The sequence below is a fragment of the Apodemus sylvaticus genome, chromosome 3 (genome assembly GCF_947179515.1).
Source record: "Apodemus sylvaticus chromosome 3, mApoSyl1.1, whole genome shotgun sequence".
In the NCBI taxonomy this organism is placed as follows: Eukaryota; Metazoa; Chordata; class Mammalia; order Rodentia; family Muridae; genus Apodemus; species Apodemus sylvaticus.
This window is the reverse complement of record NC_067474.1, coordinates 84578369-84603388: the sequence shown is the minus strand read 5'-3', so window position 1 is coordinate 84603388 and position 25020 is coordinate 84578369.

The following is a 25020-nucleotide window of genomic DNA, read 5'->3' as shown; positions in this document are numbered from 1 at the left end:
GTCCGAGAAAGTTTAATAGTCCTTCATAAATACATGTACTATCTACACTAACTGTACAGCTGTGCCTTTTTCCAAGCACTGGAACTTTCCACTGTGGGCTTTAATAATTTCTTAAAGTAATACAGGGATATTGCTTTCCATTGGTAATCAACTGTTAAATGAAGACTGTTACAGAATACCCTTCTTACCTGAATGCATATGTATGCAAATATTCCTCAGATTTTTTTTTTTACAGTAAGAAATTTAATTCAACTTCTTTAGTCTGGTGCTACATAACCCTGACTCCTCTCTTCACACAGCTTAGGTCAAGGAGGTCTTCCCCAAATATCCCGTATTTAGAACGAGTTCCACTCAGCTTTAAGGATGTTTTGTTCTCTGAAGTGGCAATGATGTCTTCACCTAGATTCTATAGAGAGCCTATTGTGGACTATTCTGTCCTCTTGAGGCATTTGTTGTTCATGCCAGGCACCTCTCTCCAAACAACTTAATGCCTCCACAGAACGGACTTGTTCACAAGGGCTCATCCTCAAAGCAGTAAAGTAAGTTATACTCAGATTTTTTTTTCTTAGTGAAGTTATAGCACACTGATTGTGTAGCAGCAATGGAAGATCTTGTATCTGCATATGGGGAATTGAACCTTATTACTCCAAAGTGCATACCATGAAGCCCTAACTCCAGTAGTGAATAGTATGACTTCTTTTGGAAATTGGGCCTTTAAAGAGGAGATTAAACCAGGAGGCAGGACCTCTAGTCTGGTGCTATATAGCCCCACCAGACAAGGCACCCTGAGATCACCCCCTCCCAGGGGAGAGGGCCAGACCATGCCTGAGACAACCCTGCCTGTGACAGGATGTAGCTCTCCTGATACGACCCCAGACACCATTAAGATGAGAAAGTGGTGGAAAATGGAAGAGAAAGACAAGCAGAAGGATGGGGGCACATTGAAGAGAGGTAGAATTAGAGATTCTGGGATTATGAGGAACAGCCTGATGTGAGTAGCCAGTGATGCCACCTAAGGTCATGGTGATGTCCTGGCCTGTGCTACTGAGGAGGGTCATGTCTGAGTTTGTGGTCCTGAAGCTGTGGGTATGTTACCACCAAAGGCCAAGTTCACACTTATGGTCTGGGCTGATGCCTAGGGTCATGTCGATGTAGGAGGACTGTGAACAGCTGGTCCCAACTCTCACCCAGGCGAGCTGGCTCCAAAGGGGTGAGAGCAGAAAAGCTAGCCCTACTCCTTACCAGCTTCAGCACAATGAAGAACAGGCCCCATGCCTCGCTCAGCAAACACAGTAGAGCTGGCCCTAGTTGCAGGGGTTGTGGGTGAGCCAACCTGAGAAAGGAAGAGCTGGAGAATCATCCTCTGCAGCGGTGTCAACAAGGGAAAGATGCCCTTCATTTTGTCTCCCCCCTCATGACCTGCAGGAGTTAGGAAAGCTGTCCCTACCCCTCATGGGCTTTAGCACTTGGGGGAGTAGGCCTTGTACCTCGCCTGGGCAGCACAATAGAGCTGGGTCTACAGGCATGGGCATGGATGAGCTGGCCCTGACAGCATGAGAATGGGAGAGGTGACAGGGGCAAAGGGGGCTGTGGAATTGTGTAAGGTGCTAGGCAGGGTAGTTCTGGAGAGCTCACCCTGGTGGTATGGGTGCAGTAGTCATGGTGGGCTAACTAAATCAGCTACCACCCAGTCCCAGATCAAAGGCTTTGAGTTGGCCCATCCCAACAACTAGGCCACCTGTGAACTGCTGGAGTGTGTGAAGAGGCCTTTCTTATAAATCCAAAGCTGCAGGATCTCCATGTCACAGGAGTAACAATAGGATATCTGAAAGGAGTCCTGATAATGATCCAATATTGATAGGGTAGCAGAAACAAGAGTCCTCAGACCACACCAATCACTCATTGCAATGGACATTTGCAAGTAAAGAAGTACGGACAAAGGGGTATACTGTGGGACAGACTATGACACACTACTACAGCTTCCACAATGAATTTTTTTTTCTTTTGGGGCAGAGATTGCAAGGGTGGAAGGCATGTACAAAGGGAAAGGAATATGAGTGGGATTTGGGGTGCATAATGTAAAATTCACAAAGAATAAATAAAAAGTTAAATTTTCAAAAGTTGGGAGGCAATTGGGTGTAACTGGAGTCCTTAGAAAACATGTACGCACAATATGTGAGCATAGACAAAGTGCTAAGTAAAGACTTAGGCAAAGGGCACTCTTGGGAATCCAAGAAGAGAAGCATCAGGAAAAACCAAACTTGCCTCACCTCAAACTGTCCCCTAGAATTGTGAGAAAATACGGTTCTCTTGTTTAACTTACTTATCAATCTGTGCTATTTTATTATAACAGCGTTAGTAGGATAATACAGCAAGGGAGTGTTACTGTTGGGACTGTAGAAAGAACACTTTGAATTAAAGAAATTTAAAGAAGCTGAGTGAGGTAAAAAGCTGCAACAAGGTCTCTCGAACCTGCCTCATCTCTTTGTAAAGCACAGGATGGGGTTCTCCCAATGATTCCAGAGAGCTACTTGCAAGAAGGAAGCTGAGAACACACCCAGGAGACTGGTAGATTCAGTCCCAGGCTGTCTGCTTTCAGGTCAATTCAACTTTTATTTTTTTAAATGTTTTGTCCCCTTCCCCAGGTGCTTTTGGTCCCACTTCCCTTCCTTTTGAAGCATCAGCTATCTGGCCTTCTTTGAGTCTCACCTCAAGTGACCCCCATGTAGCTGCTTGAGCATTTGTGTGTGTGTGTGTGTGTGTGTGTGTGTGTGTGTGTGTGTGTGTCTTTCTTCCAACTCTATCAGCATCCATTTTATTTTCTCAGACTCAGGGATCAACTCCCACAGAAAGGTTGGCAACTTCCCTTAGCCCCTGCAATTATTGGGTAAGATTTCTGGCCAAAAGAATCATGGCCACAAGAAGAAGAGTGCTAGAACCAATCACTGATAACTGCATCCTTGCTTCCTCCCTGGAATGAGGTCTGCACACCTTGTATTCCCCAGCATATAAGAACAAGCACAGAGCATAACAGCAAGATTGGCTTTGCTGAAAATTAGTGGTTCACTAGGCTGAAGACACATAGGGCATCTGCTAAAGTCAGGCATTTCAGCACACACCTGACTCCCACTTTAAACTCCCCACTGAAGTTGAGTTAAATCAGCATCTCAGAACCATTGCTTAACTCACATGAGCAAAATCTCGAAACACACTAATATCAATATATTTTTAAAGATTTATTTATTTTATGTATATAAGTACACTGTAGCTCTGTCTTCAGACACAGCACAAGAGGCCATTGAATCCCATTACAGATGGTTGTTAGCTACCATGTGGTTGCCGAAACTTAAACTCAGGACCTCTGGAAGAACAATCAGTGCTCTTAACCACTGAGCCATCTCTCCAGCCCTAATATCAGTATTAATAGAGTTGAGACTATTAGAAAGTGAATTGCCTTTATTTCTGTTATTTCTGTTCTTCCACTTGGCCCTGATTATACCGTTTTCAACACAAGAAGTGTTATTTGTTTTAGTTTGGGGAGAAGAGTATGACTATGTAGCCCAGGCAGGGTGTGAACTCATATTCTCATTGACTCAGCATGCTGGGTACTGTTTATGCACTTATAATTAATTTTGAGTTGTTTTCTTTCTAATTTCTTACCTTGGCCATGTAGTTCAATCCTATCTTAAATGTCTTCATCCCCTCCTTGCAGGTCTGGCACTAGAAATGTAAGGATGTGCAGATGCGGATGTGAGTTTGAGTAAGTTCCTCTTCCTGAATGACCATGGTTATCCCCACTGCATTCTCTAGGAGCCTTATGTGAAGGGGGGGGGGAGAATGGAGAGAAGGAGCCATGGAAGTCATTCCTGTGCATCTTCCTTCTATAAGGGCGCAAGTTCTATGGGATTAGGATCCCCACTTGTATGATTTCATTCAACCATAATCACTTCCATAAAGACTCCAAAAATATTTGAACTGAGGCTTTTTGAGTTTCAACATATGAGGAGTGTGGTGCTGGAGATCATGTATAATTCAATCCATTACTATTAAAGTCCCCAAGATAGACGAAATACAGGCATACTGACAAATGACACCAGTGACAAATGATGACCCAAATACACTGTCTCAACTAATGTACACTAAAAAATTAATAACCTAATAAATGTCTATGGTGAGCAGACAATATCTGAGTTTGTAAGGTGGTGAATGAATGTGTATCATTAACATAGATATGACCATATCAAGAACCATAGCCTCAGATACAGAGGAAATGGCAAAAGCTTTCCTTCTGATTCATGCATGAGGGGTGATAGTGTATATAGAAAATTTTCACCATAGCTTCCCCCACAAACCAGATATGTTTGGCCTGAAGGCTGCTCCCTATACAAACTCTTCCTACTAAGACTGGCTAAACTGATATGTCCTCAGTCTGTCCCAGCTCTATACTATCAACAAACGCAACCTTGTTTACCTGTATGTAATAACTCCACTCCCTGCTCAGCTGTATTCAGTAGCATAATTCCCTGTTCAACAGTATATACTAAACACGCTGAGGTTCAGGGTGTTGTAGTTTCTTTAGCAGAAATACCAGTACACTTATCCCAGATTTTTTTGTATGTGTCCATCTGTCAGTCCTCATTCCTTTGGAGCCCCATTCAGGTCTATCCCTAGAGTCATACTACACTCAGTAAATGACATAAGTAATTTTACTTAAAATTATGAAGAAAATTGTCTTAAGAAAAATGACATCTGAAATTGAAGACCCAGAAATGAATCCACACACCTATGGTCACTTGATCTTTGATAAAGAAGCTGAAAACATCCAGTGGAAAAAAGATAGCCTTTTCAACAAATGGTGCTGGTTCAATTGGAGGTCAGCATGCAGGAGAATGTGAATTGATCTATTCTTATTTCCTTGTACTAAGCTCAACTCCAAATGGATCAAGGACCTCCACATAAAACCAGACACACTGAAACTAATAGAAAAGAAACTGGGGAAGAGCCTTGAGGACATTGGTACAGGGAGAAAGTTTCTGAACAGAACACCAATAGCGTATGCTCTAAGATCAAGAATTGACAAATGGGACCTCATAAAATTACAAAGTTTCTGTAAGGCAAAGGACACTGTCAAAAGGACAAAATGGCAACCAACAAATTGGGAAAAGATCTTCACCAACCCTACATCCAATAGAGGGCTAATATCCAATATATACAAAGAACTCAAGAAGTTAGACCCCAGGGAACCAAATAACCCTATTAAAAAATGGGGTGCAGAGCTAAACAAAGAATTTTCACCTGAAGAAATTCGGATGGCCGAGAGACACCTTAAGAGGTGCTCAACATGATTAGTCATTAGGGAAATGCAAATCAAAACAACCCTGATATTTCACCTCACACTCCTTCACTGCTGGTGGGATTGTAAGATGGTACAACCACTTTGGAAATCAGTCTGGTGGTTCCTAAGAAAACTGGGCATGACACTTTCAGAGGACCCTGCTATACCTCTCCTGGGCATACACCCAGAGGATTCCCCAGCATGCAATAAAGACACATGCTCCACTATGTTCATAGCAGCCTTATTTATAATAGCCAGAAGCTGGAAAGAACCCAGATATCCTTCAATGGAGGAACGGACACAGAAAATGTGGTATATATACACAATGGAGTACTATTCAGCAATTAAAAACAATGAATTCATGAATTTTTTAGGCAAATGGATGGAACTGGAAAATATTATCCTAAGCGAGGTAACACAATCACAAAAGAATACACATGGAATGCAATCATTGATAAGTGGATATTAATTAGCCCTGAAGCTCTGAATACTGAAGATACAATTAGCATATCAAATGATTCCCTTGAAGAAGGAAGAAGAGGGCCCAAATCCTGGAAAGGCTTGATCCAACATTGTAGGGGAGTACCAGGACAGAGAAAAGGGAGGGGGAAAGATAGGAGAATGGATGGAGAGAAGAGGACTTATGGGACATATGGGGGGGGGACTGGGAAAGGGGAAGGCTTTTAGAATGTAAATAAAGAATATACAAAATAAATTAAAAAAGAAGAAAAAAGAAAAATGACATCTGAAATCCTTTTGATTGGTTAAGTTTATAGTAATGAAAATGAGAGATGCTGCCCCATACCTAATAGCAAATGCACTATAATTCTATGCTGTACTTGATTAAATATGTTTTCTTCTATTCCATTTCTCAGAATTTTTATCTTTGAGGCTTGCTAACATCTCAGTATCAGCAACATTGTCTCTTACTTGCAAGTCCTTCTAGCTTTGAACTTTTAAGATAATAATGATTTCACACCCAAGACAATGCAAATGAGGCTGTTCAGGAGACTTTCCTACTCTACTCTTACTATTCTTCATCCTTGTTCAAGGTTCCATTCTCCCCTGAAGTTCCAACTGTTTTCAAACCTTTGAGTCTATCTAACACCAAACAACATTAAATCAAGATTAAAATAATAGTTTCATTTTGAAGTTATTGTTTCAAACTTAGAAAATTCCCAATTTCCTTCTCTGTATTTTGCAGTTAGGAATCTTCCTCTGGCCTGGGAGATGCCTCAGTAGACAAACTGCCTACTACACAAACATAAAGAACCCAAGATTATGTCCCCAGTGGGGTAGCAGTTTCCTCCAATATTCACGAATTCTCTTCTGTTAGGAAGCACTTTAAGATAGAAAGTAAATATCTCAAAAGTCCAACTTGATCTAATTAATATTATTGGTGTTGCTCATAGGAATATGGATACGGGGTTACTTACTGAAGCAGAAATGACTTAAAGGCAGCGGCATCACTAACATCCCACCCTATATAGCATAGGTGACAGCTCACAAAAACAGGGAACAGGGAGCATACTTCACAGCATTCTTACAAGTCCCTGAAACTGAGCAAATTCACTAAGCACATCTCTCCAAAGAGTAATCAATAAAGACTGCTGAGAATCACACTCAGATGATCCAAACTGCAAAGAAGACTCTAAGACCAGGTCAGTTGCCTCCAGGAAACAAAAATCAGCCAAGCTGGCCTGGAATATGCTTAAATCAATATGAGTCAGTTGAAAAGGACAATTTTGAGCTGCTCCAAACTGTTGAGCTTCTCTTGGGCTGTGAAGTATGTTCCCTGTTGCTTGTTTTTGTGAGCTGTCACCCATGCTATATAGGGTGGGATTTTAGTGATGCAGCTTCCATTAAGTCATTTCTGCTTCAGTAAGTGAGCCTGCATTCATTTTCCTATAAGTAACCCCAATAATATTAATGAAATCAAGTTGGACTTGATATTATCCATACTTTTGTCTGTCATGTGTTTTATCTCCCCAAGAAAAATCTTGTCACAGAACACCAGTACCCACAAAAGGCACACTTCTATAACCTTACTACTGGGAATAAGAATTTGTGCTAAGACAGTCAGATCCACAGAACTCATTTGCCAGCCAGCTTATCTAGATCAATAAATTCCGTTCATTGAAAGGTCTTGTATTTAAAAACATGTTAGATAAGAAGTAGACACCTGCGGTTCACCATTGGCATACAAAATATACTTGTTCATGTGCATCTTCATACACATATCCATATAAAAACAAATTCGTGTATGTGTGAAACTTGTTCTTTCCATAATAGAATGGTAAAATTAAAAGCAAGATCTGCTTAGTGGTCTACTTCATTTGTGCTACTGGGAAGATCAGATTGTGGGGTTTAAAATCAGAATATGGAATGTAAAAGGAATCTGAACTGGTGCAGCCATTAGGGAAGTCAGTGTAAACACTCTTCAAAAAAACCTAAAATTAGAATGACCATGTGACCATATGACCACTCCAGAGCATATATCAAAAGCACTTTACATCAACACACCAGAGAGACACTTGCACACCTGTGTTTAGACTTTTAATACTCACAAAAGTCATGATATGAAGTCACTCTAGATCAACAAATGAATGAGCAAAAAAAAAGTGTGCATATACAGTGTGGAATTTTGCATATTCATTAAGAATAGCAAAGTTATAGCATTTCCATGAAAATGATGGAACTATAAATCAGACCCAGAAAGAAAAATATTGCATGCTTTCCCTCATATACCAATAAAAAGTGCACATGTATATGTGTACATAAGAAACAAAGAAGTAGGAGGGAGGCAACAAGAGCAGAAAAAGATCTAATAGAGGTCAAGAGTTCTCTTGGTGACAGGAAAATTAGGAGTGATGAGGAGTGCAGCAGAATGAGAGTTGGCAGTGAGGAGGCTGCCATCTGTCATCTAAGATCATCACTGTTATGTTCACTAATACTAAACTTCCTTAGGTAGGGTTACTATTGCTGTGATTGAACACCATGGCCGAACCAAAAGTAAGTTGGGAAGGAAAGGGTTTATTTGTTTATGCTTCCACATCACTTCATCATGGAAGATGTCAGGACAAGAAGTAAAACATGGTAGGAATATGGAGCCAGGAAATTATACAGGGTCCATTGAGGCATGCTGCTTAATGGCTTGCTCTTCATGGCTTGCTCAGCCTGCTTTCTTATAGTACCTAGGATCACAGTAGCACCACACAAAATTGGCTAGACACCACTCCCATCAATCACTTATTAAGAAAACACCCCACAGGCTTTCCTGACTATATCCAGGTCTTATATAGTTGACTGTAGCTTGTGTCTAGTTATCATAAAATTTTCCAGCATAACTGACTCCTTGTCAACTTGACACAAAACAGATCACTTCAATTAGAATCTTTTCTTTTTCATTTGTTCCAAAGATGACATGCAAGTATTAATATCACATAAAAGTCCCAGACTCTTTACAATTCAAGTACTTTAAAAGTTCACACTTTGTAAAATGTCCAGTCAGTTTAAAATCCAAAATAACCTTAAACATTCAGATTCTCTCAATAGTGAGCCCCTGAAAAATTAAAAACAAGTTTTCTTACTTCAAGTAATAAGAACCAAGGCACAGTCACAATCAGATCAAAGCAAAACCAAACTCCAAAAATGTAAATAACTCAATGTCCTGTTATCTGAGATTCACTCATGATCTTCTAAGGCTCCTCAAAGGGCTGGAGTCCCTTCTTTGACTCCATCATTTGCAGCACACAACACTTGTCTTCTAGGCTCCAGCTGGCTCACACCTCTGCTGCTATTCTTGGTGATCATTCTACAGTAATGGTGTCTCGAAAATGCTGGGATATTCTACTGCATTTGGGCTCCAATTTCGTCTATAGCCTTTTCTGGGCTCAACTCATGGGTCAGACTGAAGCTTCTATCTATGACCTTCAACTACTTCTAAGGCTGGACTTTCACCAGTGGACTCTCCTGGCTTCTCACAATGTCACCTCTTAACACGTAGAAAGGAGAGAGAGAGAGAGAGAGAGAGAGAGAGAGAGAGAGAGAGAGAGAGAGAGAGAGAGAGAGAGAGAGAGAGAGAGAGGGAGAGGGAGAGGAGAGAGAGAGAGAGAGAGAGAGAGAGAGAGAGAGAGAGAGAGAGAGAGAGCACCTGGATGCAACTCTTATACATGACCAACTTTTGTTACCAGCAACAAGCACAATACTGACCACCTCTGAAATACAGCTTCTGTGTGCTAATCCTGAAGAAATTCTTCCCAGAATATTTTATATAAAAAAATTCTTGTTGCTGTTTAATCAGCACTAATTTCTCAGCTCCAGCTAACAGCCATCAATTGTTGAAATAAAACAAAGGTTTCACATCAGGGGTGCTGATCTCCTGTTAACCGCAGATGACTCTTCAGTCACAGTCCCCCTAGAACTACACAATCTTTGAGAGAGTGTGGGACTTTTAAAGTTATTTATGTGATAGAATTACTTGCATGTCATCTTTGGAACAAATGAGAAAGGAAAGATTCTAATTGATCTGTTTTGTGTCAAGTTGACAAGGAATCAGTTGTGCTTGATGGTCTTATGTTAACTAGACATAAGATATAGTCAACTATATAAGATCTAGCTGTAGGCAGGAAAGCCTGTGGGGTGTTTTCCAATTATGTGTTGTGCTTTTGTTTCCTAGGTACTATAAGAACGCAGTCTGCTCAGGTTCTTGGAATGAAACTTATACATATAAGGCAGCTCTCTCAGAGACCTTCTTAAAGTAGGTGTCTAACTGTGACACCCCACTTTAAAGAACACAGCTACAACTCCTTGTCTGCTGGATGCCCATTTTCGACTAAATGGGTCCAGTCCTGAAGGTCAGTCCCTGGTTTGTACTGAGATCTGATTTTGGGCTTTTTAACCAGTTAGTTGCTTCATGCCTCTGAACCATAGTTTGTGTGAAATAAATCATTTGATTGTAGACATTTATTTATTTATGTTTTGTTTTGTTTTGTGACAACCTCTCACTATGTAGCACTGGCTAGCCTGGACCTCACTATGTAGACCAAGCTTGCCTTGAAATCACAGAGATCCCATCTCCTTCTGCATCACAAGTGACGGGATGAAAGAGGGTACACCACCATGTCTGGCCATTTATGGATTTTTTTTTTAATGGTAAAAACTGTGATATATGTAAAGCCATTTGTGACACAGTGACTGCTCAGGAAATATTAACTGATGTCCTTAGTGTCACATGTCCAAATGCAAATTCTCTCAATGTTTTTCTTATCCAGAGTAATAGCTTGGTCCTACCTCTCACCAACTTTCTCTTTGGACTTCAAGATTGTTCACTACTGTGAAGCTCACTGCTTTCCTCTTCACTTTCAGTTGACTGAGATTTTCTCTGATATTTGGCCCTCCTGTGTGCCACCTTCAGGCTTGCTAGATCTCACCTAGGAGTCCTCATCCCACTCACACCAGGGATGCTGTGACTAGAGAAACGTGGCCTCCATAGGAAACCTTCATCCAGGCTCATGTCCATTCCCACTTTCTATCAGTTGTTTAATGAGCTGTGAACAGCACTTGCCGCACGAACAACTAACACTTGACCTTGTCATAGAAATAGCCAAAGAGAAAAAACAGAACAATGAATCTGTTTCTGGCTGTCTCCACATATATTTCACTTGTAACTCTTTAAATAAGGAAAGTAAACCTGTTGAAATAAATCGAATTTATGTCTCTCCATGTCTGATTTCTAGTTAGCTACAAATCACATTTCTAATGATCCACAAAATGCCCTTTTCTCCTTCTCTGTGGGCAAAATAAAAGCCCCCAAAGGTGTCCGTGTTCTAATCTTGGAAACTATAAATTTGTTACTTTATACAGCAAAAGGATTTTATAGATGTTGTTAAAGGGAAGAGCTTCAAAAGGAAACTGTCCATGATTGTCCAGAAGGGCCTCATCTAATCACTCAAACCCTAAAACCCAAGAACCTTTTTAATCCATAGCCAGAGAATAATCAAGGTCTTTGAGAGACCCAGAGTATTGGTGTCTTAAAGATCAGAGGAGTATCCACAAGCTAAGGAAAGTGAGCAGCCTTTAGAAGCTAGAAAAGGCAAGAAACATATTTTCCCCTATGAACCCTCAAGAAAGGACCTGGGTAGGTAGCATAGACCCAGGTATTATCAGCAATTAGGAGATTGAGACAGAAGCATAATGAATTCTAGGCTATCCTGGGTTATAAAATGGGTTTCAGACTAACAAGAGCTAAGTAGCAGAGCACTTATGAGGGAGGGGACTGAGACTACTGGTTTGCTGAGTTCTGTACTTTAGCTGAGTAAGATCTGTTAGAAGGGGGAACAAAATACCCAATGGGAAGAGACACAGAGACAAAGAGTGGAGCAGAGACTGAAGGAAAGACCAACAGGAGAGTGCCCCACCTCTGTGTGCTGACCTGGCCAGGAGGTTGTTAGCCCAGCAGACTCTCCCAACACTCTCAGGGAGCTCGCACACGCCACCATCCTAGCCACCTGACAGACCCAATTAACACTCACAGCTGAGGGTAACTTTGCTCAGACATTGGCCTGCCAGGCTTTTGCCTAGACTCAGGGCCTGAGCAGCTAGGCTAGCCTTGTGTGCACCAACCTGGTTGGGAGTTCTGCTGCCCAGCAGAGAGATCAGCACACCGAAAAGGTCCCTGCAGCATACAACCTCAGCACTCCCTGAAGGAGCAAACGGGCACCTTCTGGCTCACAGACACAATCTGGGGCAAAGAACACTAGGGCTGCAAGGGCACCCAAGAGGAGGAAAGCACATCAGCAATCTGCAACAGGGGAAACCCTGCCCTCCAGTGTTGCAGAAATAGCCCTAGAGCCTCTCAGGAGGCTGAAACACCAGCCGGAGACAAGACCAATTAGCTCCAGAGAACAAGATGGCAGGGGCAAATGCAGGAACGCTACTAACAGAAATCTAGGCAATATGGCAGCATCTGAACCAAACTCTCCAACACTAGCAAGTCCTGGTTATGCCAACACACCAGAGAAACAAGATTTGGATTTAAAATCACTGTTCATGATGCTGTTAGAAGAACACAAAAAGGACATGAATGAATCTCTTAAAGAAATACAGGGGAACATGAATAAGCTAGAAACCCGTATAATGGAATCACAAAAAACACTTAAAGAAATGCAGGAGAATAAGGCCCAAGAGATAGAAGCCAATAAAGAAGAAAGGCAAAAAAAAAAAAAAAAAAAAAAAACTTAAAGAAATGCAGGAGAACTTGAGTCAACAGGCAGAAGTCATGAAAGAGGAAACACAAAAATCTCTTAAAGAATTATAGGAAAACACAGACAAACAAATGATGGAACTGAGCAAAACCATCCTGGACCTAAAAACAGAAGTAGAAACAACTAAGAAATCACAAAGGAAGACAACTTTGGAGATAGAAAACCTTGAGAAGAAATCTGGGGCCATAGATGCAAATATAAACAACAGAATACAAGAGATGGAAGAAAGAATCTCAGATGCCGAAGATACCATAGAAACCATTGACTCAACTGTCAAAGAAAATGCAAAATGCAAAAAGCTTGTATGCCAGAACATCCAGGAAATCCAGGATACAATGAGAAGACCAAACCTAAGGATTATAGGTATAGATGAGAGTGAAGATTTAAAACAGAAAGGGCCAGCAAATATCTTCAACAAAATTGTGGAAGAAAACTTTCCTAACTTAAAGAGAGAGATGCCTATGAATATACAAGAAGCCTACAGAACTCCAAACAGACTGGACCTGAGCAGAAATACCTCCTGTCACATAATAATCAAAACCCCAAATGCACTAAACAAAGAAAGAATATTAAAGGCAGTAAGAGAGAAAGGCCAAGTAACATATAAAGGAAGACCTATCAGAATCACACCAGACTTCTCACCAGAGACCATGAAAGCTAAAAGATACTGGGCAGATCTCATGCAGACTCTAAGAGAACACAAATGTCAGCCAAGACTACTATACCCAGCAAAACTCTCATTCACCATAGATGGAGAAACCAAGATATTCCATGACAAAACCAAATTTACACAATATCTTTCCACAAACCCAGCTCTGCAAAGAATAATAGGAGGAAAACTCCAATACAAGGAGGGAAACTACACCCTCGAAAAAGCAAGATAGTTACCTTCCTTCATCAAACCCAAAAGAAGATAACCACTCAAATATAAAAAGAACATCAAAAATGACAGGAAGTAATAATCACTATTCCCTAATATCTCTTAACATCAATGGTCTCAATTCCCCAATATAAAGACATAGACTAACAGACTGGATAAGGAAACAGGACCCTACAATTTGCTGTATACAGGAGACACACCTCAGTGTCAAAGATAAAAACTACCTTAGCGTAAAAGGCTGGAAGACAATCTTACAAGCCAATGGTCACAGGAAACGAGCAGGAGTAGCCATTCTAATATCAGATAAAATTGACTTTCAACCTAAAGTCATCAAAAGAGACACAGAAGGACACTTCTTGCTGGTCAAAGGAAAAATCCACCAAGAAGAACTTTCAATTCTGAACATCTATGCGCCAAATGTAAGGGCACCCACATTCGTAAAAGAAACTTTACTAAAGCTCAAAGCACACATTGCACCTAACACAATAATTGTGGGGGACTTCAACACTCCACTTTCCTCAATGGACCGATCAGGAAAACAGAAACTAAACAGGGACACAGTAAAACTAATTGAAGCTTTGGACCAATTGGATTTGACCGATATTTATAGAACATTTCACCCCAAAGCAAAAGAATATACCTTTTTCTCAGCACCTCATGGTACCTTCTCCAAAATCGACCATATAATTGGACACAAGGCAGACCTCAACAAATATAAGATGATCGAACTAATCCCATGCCTCCTATCAGATCACTATGGTGTAAGAGTGATTTTCAATAGAAGCAAAAACAACAGAAAGCCCACATACACATGGAGGCTGAATAATACTCTACTCAATGACACCTTGACCAAAGAAGAAATAAAGAAAGAAATCAGAGACTTTTTAGAATTTAATAAAAATCAAGGCACAACATACCCAAATCTTTGGGACACAATGAAAGCAGTGCTAAGAGGTAAACTCATAGCCCTGGGTGCCTCCAAAGAGAAAATGGAGAGAGCATACACTAGCAGCTTAACAACACACTTGAAAGTCCTGGAACAAAAAGAAGCCAATTCACCCAGGAGGAGTAGAAGACAGGAAATCATCAAACTCAGGGCTGAAATCAATCAATTGGAAACAAAGCGAACCGTACAAAGAATTAACGAATCCAGGATCTGGTTCTTTGAGAAAATCAACAAGATAGATAAACCCTTAGCCAGACTGACCAAAGGGCACAGAGAAAGTATCCAAATTAACAAACTTAGAAATGAAAAGGGAGATTTAACAACGGAAACTGAGGAAATCCAAAAAATCATCAGATCCTACTACAAGAGCCTGTACTCAACACAACTGGAGAATCTGGAGGAAATGGACAATTTCCTTGACAGATACCAAATACCAAAATTAAATCAGGACCAAATAGATCATCTAAACAGTCCCATAATGCCTAAAGAAATAGAAGGAGTCATAGAAAGTCTTCCAATCAAAAAAAGCACAGGACCAGATGGTTTCAGTGCAGAATTCTATCAGACCTTCAAAGAAGAGTTAGCACCAATACTCTTCAAACTATTCAACAAAATAGAAACAGAAGGAACACTACCCAATTCCTTCTACGAAGCCACAATTACGCTGATAACAAAACCACACAAAGATCCAACAAAGAAAGAGAACTTCAGACCAATTTCCTTTATGAACATTGATGCAAAAATACTCAATAAAATTCTTGCCAACCGAATCCAAGAACACATCAAAACGATCATCCACCATGATCAAGTAGGCTTTATCCCGGGAATGCAGGGTTGGTTTAATATACGGAAATCCATCAATGCAATCCACTACATAAACAAACTCAAAGAAAAAAACCACATGGTCATTTCATTGGATGCTGAAAAAGCATTTGACAAAATTCAGCATCCTTTCATGCTTAAAGTCTTGGAAAGAACAGGAATTCAAGGCCCATACCTAAACATAGTAAAAGCAATATACAGCAAACCGGTAGCCAGCATCAAACTAAATGGAGAGAAACTTGAAGCAATCCCACTAAAATCAGGGACTAGACAGGGCTGCCCCTCTCCTCTTATCTTTTCAATATTGTACTTGAGGTACTAGCTCGGGCAATTCGACAACATAAGGAGGTCAAAGGGATACAAATTGGAAAGGAAGAAGTCAAACTATCATTATTTGCAGATGACATGATAGTCTACCTAAGTGACCCAAAAAACTCCACTAGAGAACTCCTACAGCTGATAAACAACTTCAGCAAAGTGGCAAGTTATAAAATCAACACAAGCAAATCAGTGGCCTTCCTATACTCAAAGGATAAGCAGGCTGAGAAAGAAATTAGGGAAATGACACCCTTCACAATAGCCACAAACAGTATAAAGTATCTTAGGGTGACTCTTACCAAACATGTGAAAGATATTTATGACAAGAACTTCAAGACTCTGAAGAAGGAAATGGAAGAAGACCTCAAAAAATGGGAAAACCTCCCATGCTCATGGATTGGTAGAATCAATATAGTTAAAATGGCCATTTTGCCAAAAGCAATATACAGATTCAATGTAATGCCCATCAAAATCCCAACTCAATTCTTCACAGAGTTAGAAAGAGCAAATAACAAATTCATCTGGAATAACAAAAAACCCAGGATAGCTAAAACTATTCTCAGCAACAAAAGAAAATCTGGGGGAATCAGTATCCCTGACCTCAAGCAATACTACAGAGCAATAGTGTTAAAAACTGCATGGTATTGGTACAGTGACAGGCAGGGGGATCAATGGAACAGGATTGAAGATCCAGAAATGAACCCACGCACCTATGGCCACTTGATCCTCGACAAAGGGGTTGAAAACATCCAATGGAAAAAAGATAGCCTTTTCAACAAATGGTGCTGGTTCAACTGGAGGTCAGCATGCAGAAGAATGCGAATTGATCCATCCTTGTCTCCTTGTACTAAGCTCAAATCCAAATGGATCAAGGACCTCCACATAAAGTCAGACACTCTGAAGCTAATAGAAAAGAAACTGGGGAAGATCCTTGAGGACATTGGTACAGGGAGAAAATTTCTGAACAGAACACCAATAGCATATGCTCTAAGATCAAGAATTGACAAATGGGACCTCATAAAATTACAAAGTTTCTGTACAGCAAAGGACACCATCAAAAAGGACAAATCGGCAACCAACAAATTGGGAAAAGATCTTCACCAATCCTACATCAGATAGAGGGCTAATATCCAATATATATAAAGAACTCAAAAAGTTAGACTCCAGAAAACCAAACAACCCTATTAAAAAATGGGGTACAGAGTTAAACAAAGAATTCTCACTTGAAGAACTTCGGATGGTGGAGAAGCATCTTAAAAAATGCTCAACTTCATTAGTCATTAGGGAAATGCAAATCAAAACAACCCTGAAATTTCACCTTACACCAGTCAGAATGGCTAAGATTAAAAATTCAGGAGACAGCAGGTGTTGGAGAGGGTATGGAGAAAAAGGACCACTCCTCCACTGCTGATGGGGTTGCAAATTGGTAAAACCACTCTGGAAATCAGTCTGGTGGTTGCTCCGAAAACTGGGCACCTCACTTCCAGAAGATCCTGCTATACCACTCCTGGGCATATACCCAGAGGATTCCCCACCATGTAATAAGGATACATGCTCTACTATGTTCATAACAGCCCTATTTATAATTGTCAGATGCTGGAAAGAACCCAGGTATCCCTCAACAGAAGCGTGGATACAAAAAATGTGGTATATCTACACAATGGAGTACTATTCAGCCATTAGAAACAATGAATTCATGAAATTCTTAGGCAAATGGATGGAGCTAGAAAACATCATACTAAGTGAGGTAACCCAGACTCAAAAGGTGACTGATTCATGGTATGCACTCACTAATAAGTGGATACTAACCTAGAAAACTGGAATACCCCAAACATAATCCATACATCAAATGAGGTACAAGAAGAAAGGAGAAGTGGCCCCTTGTTCTGGAAAGACTCAGTGAAGCAGTATAGGGCAAAACCAGAACGGGGAAGTGGGAAGGGGTGGGTGGGAGGACAGGGGGAGAGAAGGGAGCTTATGGGACTTTCGGGGAGTGGGGGGCTAGAAAAGGGGAAATCATTTGAAATGTAAATAAAAAATATATCGAATAAAAAAAAAAGCGAGTGCCCACCTGGGGATCCATCCCATATACAGTCACCAAACACAGACACTATTGTTGATGCCAACAAGCTCTTGCTGACAGGAGCCTGCTATAGCTATCTCCTGAGAGACTCTGACCAATACAGAGGTGGATGCTCTCAGTCTACCATTGAACTGAGCACAGGGTCCCCAATGGAGGAGCTACAGAAAAGACTGAAGGAGCTGAAGGAACTTACATCCCCATAGGAGGCACAACAATATGAACCAACCAGTACCCCCCAGAGCTCCCAGGGACTAAACCACCAACCAAAGAGCACACATGGAGGGACCCATGCCTTGTTGGACATCAAAGGGAGGAGAGGCCCTTGGTCCTGAGACAACTTAATGCCCCAGTATAGGAGAATGCCAGGACAGGGAAGCAGAAGTGGGAGGGTTGGTGAGCAAGGGGGAGGGGGATGGGATAGGGTGTATTTAGAGGGGAAACCAGGAAAGGGGCTAGCATTTGAAATATAAATAAAGAAAATACCTAATTAAAAAAGGAATAAAACCCATGCTGCTTATATCCATGGTATCTTAATTCCTTTTTTTAGTGATGGGAAATCAGTAAATTTGTTGTTAATTTGCTTCCTTTTTAAAAATTTTCTATATTCTTTGTTTACATTCCGAATGCTTTCCCCTTTCCCAATTCCTCCCTCCCCATCGGTCTCATAAGCCCTCTTCCCTCCTCCCATTTCCCAATCACCCCCTCCCATTTTCCTGTCCTGGTACTCCCCTACAATGCTGGATCAACTCTTTTCAGAACCAGGGCCCTCTCTTTCCCTCTTCTTGGGTATCATTTGATATGCGAACTGTGTCTTGAGAATTCAGAGATTCTGGGCTAATTAATATCCATTTGTCAGTGGTTGCATTCCATGTGTATTCTTTTGTTATTGGGTTTCCTCACTTAGGATGATATTTTCCAATTCCAACCATTTGCCTAAGAATGAATTCATTGCTTTGAATTGCTGAGTAGTACTCCATTGTGTAACTATACCACATTTTCTGTATCCATTCCTCCACTGAGGGACATCTGGGTTCTTTCCAGCTTCTGGCTATTAGAAATAAGGCTGCTATGAACATAGTGGAGCATGTGTCCATATTGCATGCCAGGGAATCCTCTGGGTATATGCCCAGGAGAGGTATAGCAGGGTCCTCCGTAAGTGTCAGAGGAACTGCCAGACTGATTTCCAAAGTGGTTGTACCATCTTGCAATCACCCCCCCCCAGATGTGGAGAAATGTTCCTCTTTTTCCACATCCTTGCCAACACCTGCTGTCTCCTGAGTTTTTAACCTTAGCCATTCTGACTGGTGTGAGGTGAAATCTCAGGGTTGTTTTGATTTGCATTTCCCTTAGAGTTTTTCTTTTTCAAATTCATGTTAATCAATGGTGATTTAATTCGGCCAAGACACAGGAGACAGAGGTAAGTCTGGTGAATTGTGGGAGTGATTAGCGTGGTGAGAGTAAGCATTCTCCTTGCAGGTTCAACTGAAATCTCTCTGCAGCACATCTCGCAGAGCAGCTGCTACTGCACACCATTTACTGTTCACAATTCTGTAGCATCCTCCGCTCCTCTCCAAAGCTAGCAGTCTGTTACACTCAGCAAAGCCAAGTGAGACATGCCTTTTAACAACACGCACATTAATGTTATCACAGAAGCAACTTTTGTGAGCTGCATCCCAGTTTGGTTACTCACTATCTTCATGACTTTAAATAGTCATTCTTCGTTACTCATTTCCATTTGTCAGTAGTTCATTTTGTGTAGCTAGAAACAGCAGGACAATTGCTGAATCCATCTCTCAGCTCTTGGTATTCCTCCAAATTGTTCTACTCTGTCAGAATATATACTTTAAGAGGGAAAAAACCCTGCTGCTTCTTAGCTGATAGATAAACTGAAATACAAGTGTGTCAGCCCCTTGTTCCTGCTGCCACTCCACCGGATAATAGGTTAGACTTAGTTTCTTTTAGCATTTATATCCCTTGTTTAGTAAAATCTTACTCTACTTTCAAGTCAAATCAAATGTCACTTTTCACAAAATTGCCGTGACCACACCACCAGGAGTTAATCTTTCTTTTGTCTGAAATACTGTAGCACCCACTGGCTATTGCTTACCCTGAGCAGTTATTAATCTCTTTTTTTACAGTCTCCTGCATGCCAAGTGTACCACAACCCCCTGCAGACAGGGGCATGCCCCTTGCTGCTTGCCAAGACTATGTACGTAGTAAGCACTTTCTTTTCATCCTATTGCAGAAGTGCCATTCTGCCACTACCTCAAACCCATTGCCTCTGTCCTCTGACCTTCCCTCCTCTGCCTCTCAGTGCACTCTGTGGTATCTTTTATCCTCCATCTCTCCTTTCCATTTCCATCCTCTCTCTTAATTTAAAAACTTTCCTTCATAAAACCCACATCAAGTGCTAGCTGTATTGTTGGATTTTCCATGGATATTTCTCTTTTGCCAAGTTGAGTTGTTAACATGTATAGACTTTACTTCAGCATCTCTTCCTCATGCTTCCATGCTCTGCCCACTTTGGTTGGGTTTCCACCCTACTTTCTAAACAATCTTCCTCAAAGGCTGCTGGGTGCTGCCTAGTCAGCATTGCCAATGGTTTCTCTAAAAACTTCTCTTCTAGGCAGTAGGTTCCATCACTGACAGTATTTCGGGGAGATACTCTCTTACATGGTTTCCCTTGGCTCTTTATGTCTCCTAGCTCCCTCAGCTAAACTCCTCCCAAATATTGGGAGCTCTAGTACTGACCCTGGCCTGTGTTTATTTAACAGTAATCTTCTAGATGCTTTCCCTCTTCAAGGCAACAATTTTCATGAGAACAAAAAAAAGCAAATTAGGCTAAAGTAATGACTTATGTAAAATAAACATGTGTATGTTGTTTGAGAGGAGAGGGTCTTAACAGAGAAAATGCCTCCATAAGATCAGGCTTTAGACTGCCAAGCCTATAAGCACCAAGTGGTTCTGTGTTCTCTAAGCAGGCTGAGCAGGCCAGTAGGCAATTTTCTTCCAAGGCCTTTGTATCAGCTTCTGCCTCCAGGTTCCTGCCCTGTTTGAAATCCTATCTTCACATCTTGAATGATAAACAGTGATGTGGAAGTATAAACCCTTCCCTCCTAACTATCATTTGGTCATGGTGTTTCACCAAAGCAATAATCATCCTACTTAATATACTAGTTGGTTGTTGTTGTTGTTGTTGTTTTGCTTTGGTTTGTTTTTATTGTTTGTGGTTTCAAGTTTGCGTTCTAGCCTTGGCTTCCTTCAATGGGCCTATTTCTTCCAAAATGGAAATAGTGTTTCATCACAGCAATATTACCCCAACAAGGATATCCAGTAAACCTTAATTGTCAAGAAGTTCATAGCCTACTGCAAAACACACATGACAGACAAACAAGGGAATACCAAAATCATTTTTTAAAAATGACAAATTCAGAGAAGGAAATAATTGTAGGAGGACATTTTAGAGGCAGATAGGACTTCTGGAAGAGGTGACACACTGGAAGGAAGCTTTAAAAGGCCAGGAAAATGGCCCAGTGGGTAAAATGCATGCCTGGAAAACATAAGGGCCACACTTCAGATCCTCAACATATTCTCTATACATCAGAAATCCTCTTTTGAGTTGGTCAATGGCCAAAAGACTCTCCAAACATATAGGCTATTGTTATTACCCTTGGTTGCCTCCCAGAAGTTAAAAATAAGTCCCTATTGCTAAATTCACAATGCATTTCAAATTCAGGACACAGATGGCCCTGAGATAGACATGACCTGAAAGCCTCCTCCCTGAGGACTATCTTGCATGGCACTTAGAAGGTAGCATGCAAATTGTAAAAAAGGGAACCTACTGAGCTATGGCACCTACAAATCTTAATAATTACTAGCATGGTGATAATCCTAAAGGTACAATAGCCTCTAACATACCTTGATGGTAACCAACGGTCCTCTAAAGGAACTTAAGACTCATTTAACAAGGGAGAAAGCATACCTGGTACTGGAAACCTAGTCAACAACTCACAGATAATGATGAAGTCATGAACGTTGGAGGGAACCAACAACCACTAATTTACTAAACCTGACTAATCCCTAACTAAACTAAATATTGGTTTCTACACCAATAGATAACTATAGCCCTTATCATGCATCAAGGGAACTTCTCTTTGCAATAGAGACACCATTACAGAAAACCACAACCCTTCAAAATTCAGAGTTGTGGAACCCAATCCCAATGTATACATTTACAAAACACACACACACACACAGTATAACAATATTTAGTGAAAAAAGAGTATGGATTGGAATTAGAGAAAGGAGGGAAATATGGTAGGGTTTGAAGGGAGCAAAGAGAAAGGGATATGGTATTATTGTATCTTAATTTAAAAAAAAAGAACAAAACATTTGGCCAGCAAGGTGGTTTGACAAGTAACAGCAGTTGTTTTGAAAGATGGATGACCTGAGTTTAATCCTCTGAACTCATTGTAGAAGGAGTGAACATCCAAAATTGTCTTCTGACTTCCATGTCTGCACTGTGATACAGGCATACCAGGTTACACACATACAGACACACACACACACACACACACACACAGACACTAATTTTAATAATATATTTTATTATTTAACTCAATAACCATTTGAACTAGATTTTCAGTGTTATGGAAATAGATTACATAATCAACTTAGTAAATGAAAGGTTTATTTCCACTTACAAGTTCAGATATTCCCATCTCCTTCCATGTTCTTTCCATTTTGAGTTTATGGTAACAGGGTATATCACCTTATGGAGAAATGGATACAGAAAATGTGGTATATATACACAATGGAGTACTATTCAGCCATTAAATCAATGAATTCATGAAATTCTTAGACAAATGGATGGAACTGGAGAATATCACCCTGAGTGAGGTAACCCAATCACAAAAGAACACTCTTTTGCACTCACTGATAAGTAGATATTAGCCTAGAAGCTTGGAATACCCAAGACACAATTCACATATCAAATGATGCCCATGAAGGAGGAAGAACAAACTATGAAAAGAGGAACAAAATACCCACAGAAGATACAAAGTGTGGAGCAGAGTCTGAAGGAAAGACCATCCAGATACTACCCCACCTAGGAATCCATCCCATATACAATTACAAAACCCAGACACTATAGTGGATGCCCACAAGTGCTTGCTAACAGGAGTCAGATATAGCTGCTACTTGAGAGGCTCTGCTAGTGCATGAGAAATACAGAGGGGGAAACTCTTAGCCAGCCATTGAACTGAGCACAGGGTCCCCAATGGAAGAGAGAGAAAATGGACCAAAGGAGCTGAAGGGGTTTGCAGCACCATAGGAGGAACAACAATATGCGTCACCAAGTACTCCCAGAGCTCCCAGGGACAAAACCTTCAACCAAAGAGTACACTTGGAGTTACCCATGGCCCCATATACACTGGCAGCAGAGGATGATCTCATTGGACACCAAATGGGGGAGAGACCCTTGGTCCTGAAAAGACTTGATACCGTAGTATAAAGGAATACCAGGACAGGGAAGTGGGGGAGGGTTGATTGGGGAAGGGTATATGGCTTATGGGATTTTCAGGGGAAGGGGGAACCGGGAAAGGGGACAACAAAGAATATACCTAACAAAAAATAAGTGTTGGAGATCAGAAAAGAGAGGCAGGACATGAAAATCTAGAGTAGTGCAACTGGTTAGCATGGGCAAGGTTCTAAGTTTAAGAAAAAAGGGAAGCAGAAGCAGCACTAGGAATTCCAATCTCCCATTTGAGGTAACTTCCCCAACTGACTTAACTTCTTCCACTAGGTTCAGCCTCCGAGAAGTTCTGCTGTTTCTCTCAAGTTACCTTAGGCCACTGATTAAATCAACATAGACCACTGAAAGACATTACAGACCCAAGTCTCACTCCACTTTTAATATATCATTTAATATACATTATATGTATATGTATATATACAGGTAATATATAATTTAATATATAATTAGCAGCATTACTGCAACCTTGAAATCCTGTATCTGACATTGAAAATATAGTGACTGCAGAGTAGCTCTTCTCAGCAGAGCAAGAGCTTAGCACATGCTTTTTCCTCATGGTGCCTTGTCTTCCTATCAACGCCATCTCCTAGTCACCTGACATCAGAGAACAATACTTACTTTCTAAGTCACTCTTTTATTGTTGTGAAGAGACACCATGACCAAGGCAACTATTTTAAGAGAAAGAATTTAGTTGGAGGCTTGTTTATGGTTTCAGTGGTTTAGTCCATTATCATCATGGCAGGGACAATGACAGTATGCAGGTGGACACTGGAGCAGGAAGCAAGGGCTACATCCTGATGCATAGGTGGGGGGAGAGCTTGGCCTGGGCTCTTAAGACCCCCAAATTCACCCCAGTGATATACTTAGTCCAACAAGGTCACACCTCCTAATCCTTCAAAATCCTTCAAATCCAGCTACTTTTTGCTGACTACACATTCTAGTATATCAATCTATGGGGGGACATTTTTATTCAAAACGCCAAACCTACTATTTTATCCTAAGGTTTTTATGTCCTGAACTATGGGCAGCCCTGTGCTCTTGTCTGTGATCCATCCCGCACACCTACCTTTTAACTCTACACACTCAGAAATAGTTTTTCACCTGTTGCAAACTCCACGCAGGGCAGGCCTGTCTCAGCCAGAGCAACATCTCACCCAGCACCTGGCACAGAAAAAATTATTCAAGATGGATTTAATGTAATCAATTGAAAGCAGCTTGCAAGATAATTGAAAACAGTTCTTCACATTGCTATTTCCATCATAAAATTTGTTGAACAGTTGTAAACTAATTAATGTGATTTCAATGTAGTGCTTAGGGCTAAAGGTTATCCAGTCGCATAGCAAAGACTAGAGAGAGAGAAACCCAGGACAGCTGTGAAAAGCAACAGCAAACACCTGTGGTTTTTACTAATGTATTGTTGGACAAGTAACATATTTATCAGTTATACAACTCAAAAGGCACGTAACTGAAGGGAGAGTGTTTCTTACTCTCTTCTTTTCAGCTATCTCCTGAAGACAACTGACTGATTCTTTCTATTTCCTCTCCTGACTTCGGATTTATATATATGTATATATATATATACATATATATATATATATATATATATATATATATATATATATATATATATATGTGTGTGTGTGTGTGTGTATGTCTGTGTATATATATGTGTATATATATGAATGTGTATATATATGTATGTATATATTTTTTCCCAAAGCACTCGGATGTAATCTATACTAACCTTCTACTTCCTAACTACACACGCTCAGAAATAGTTTTTCACCTGCTACAAACTTCACCCACAGAGCAGATCTGTCTCATCCAGAAAAATACCT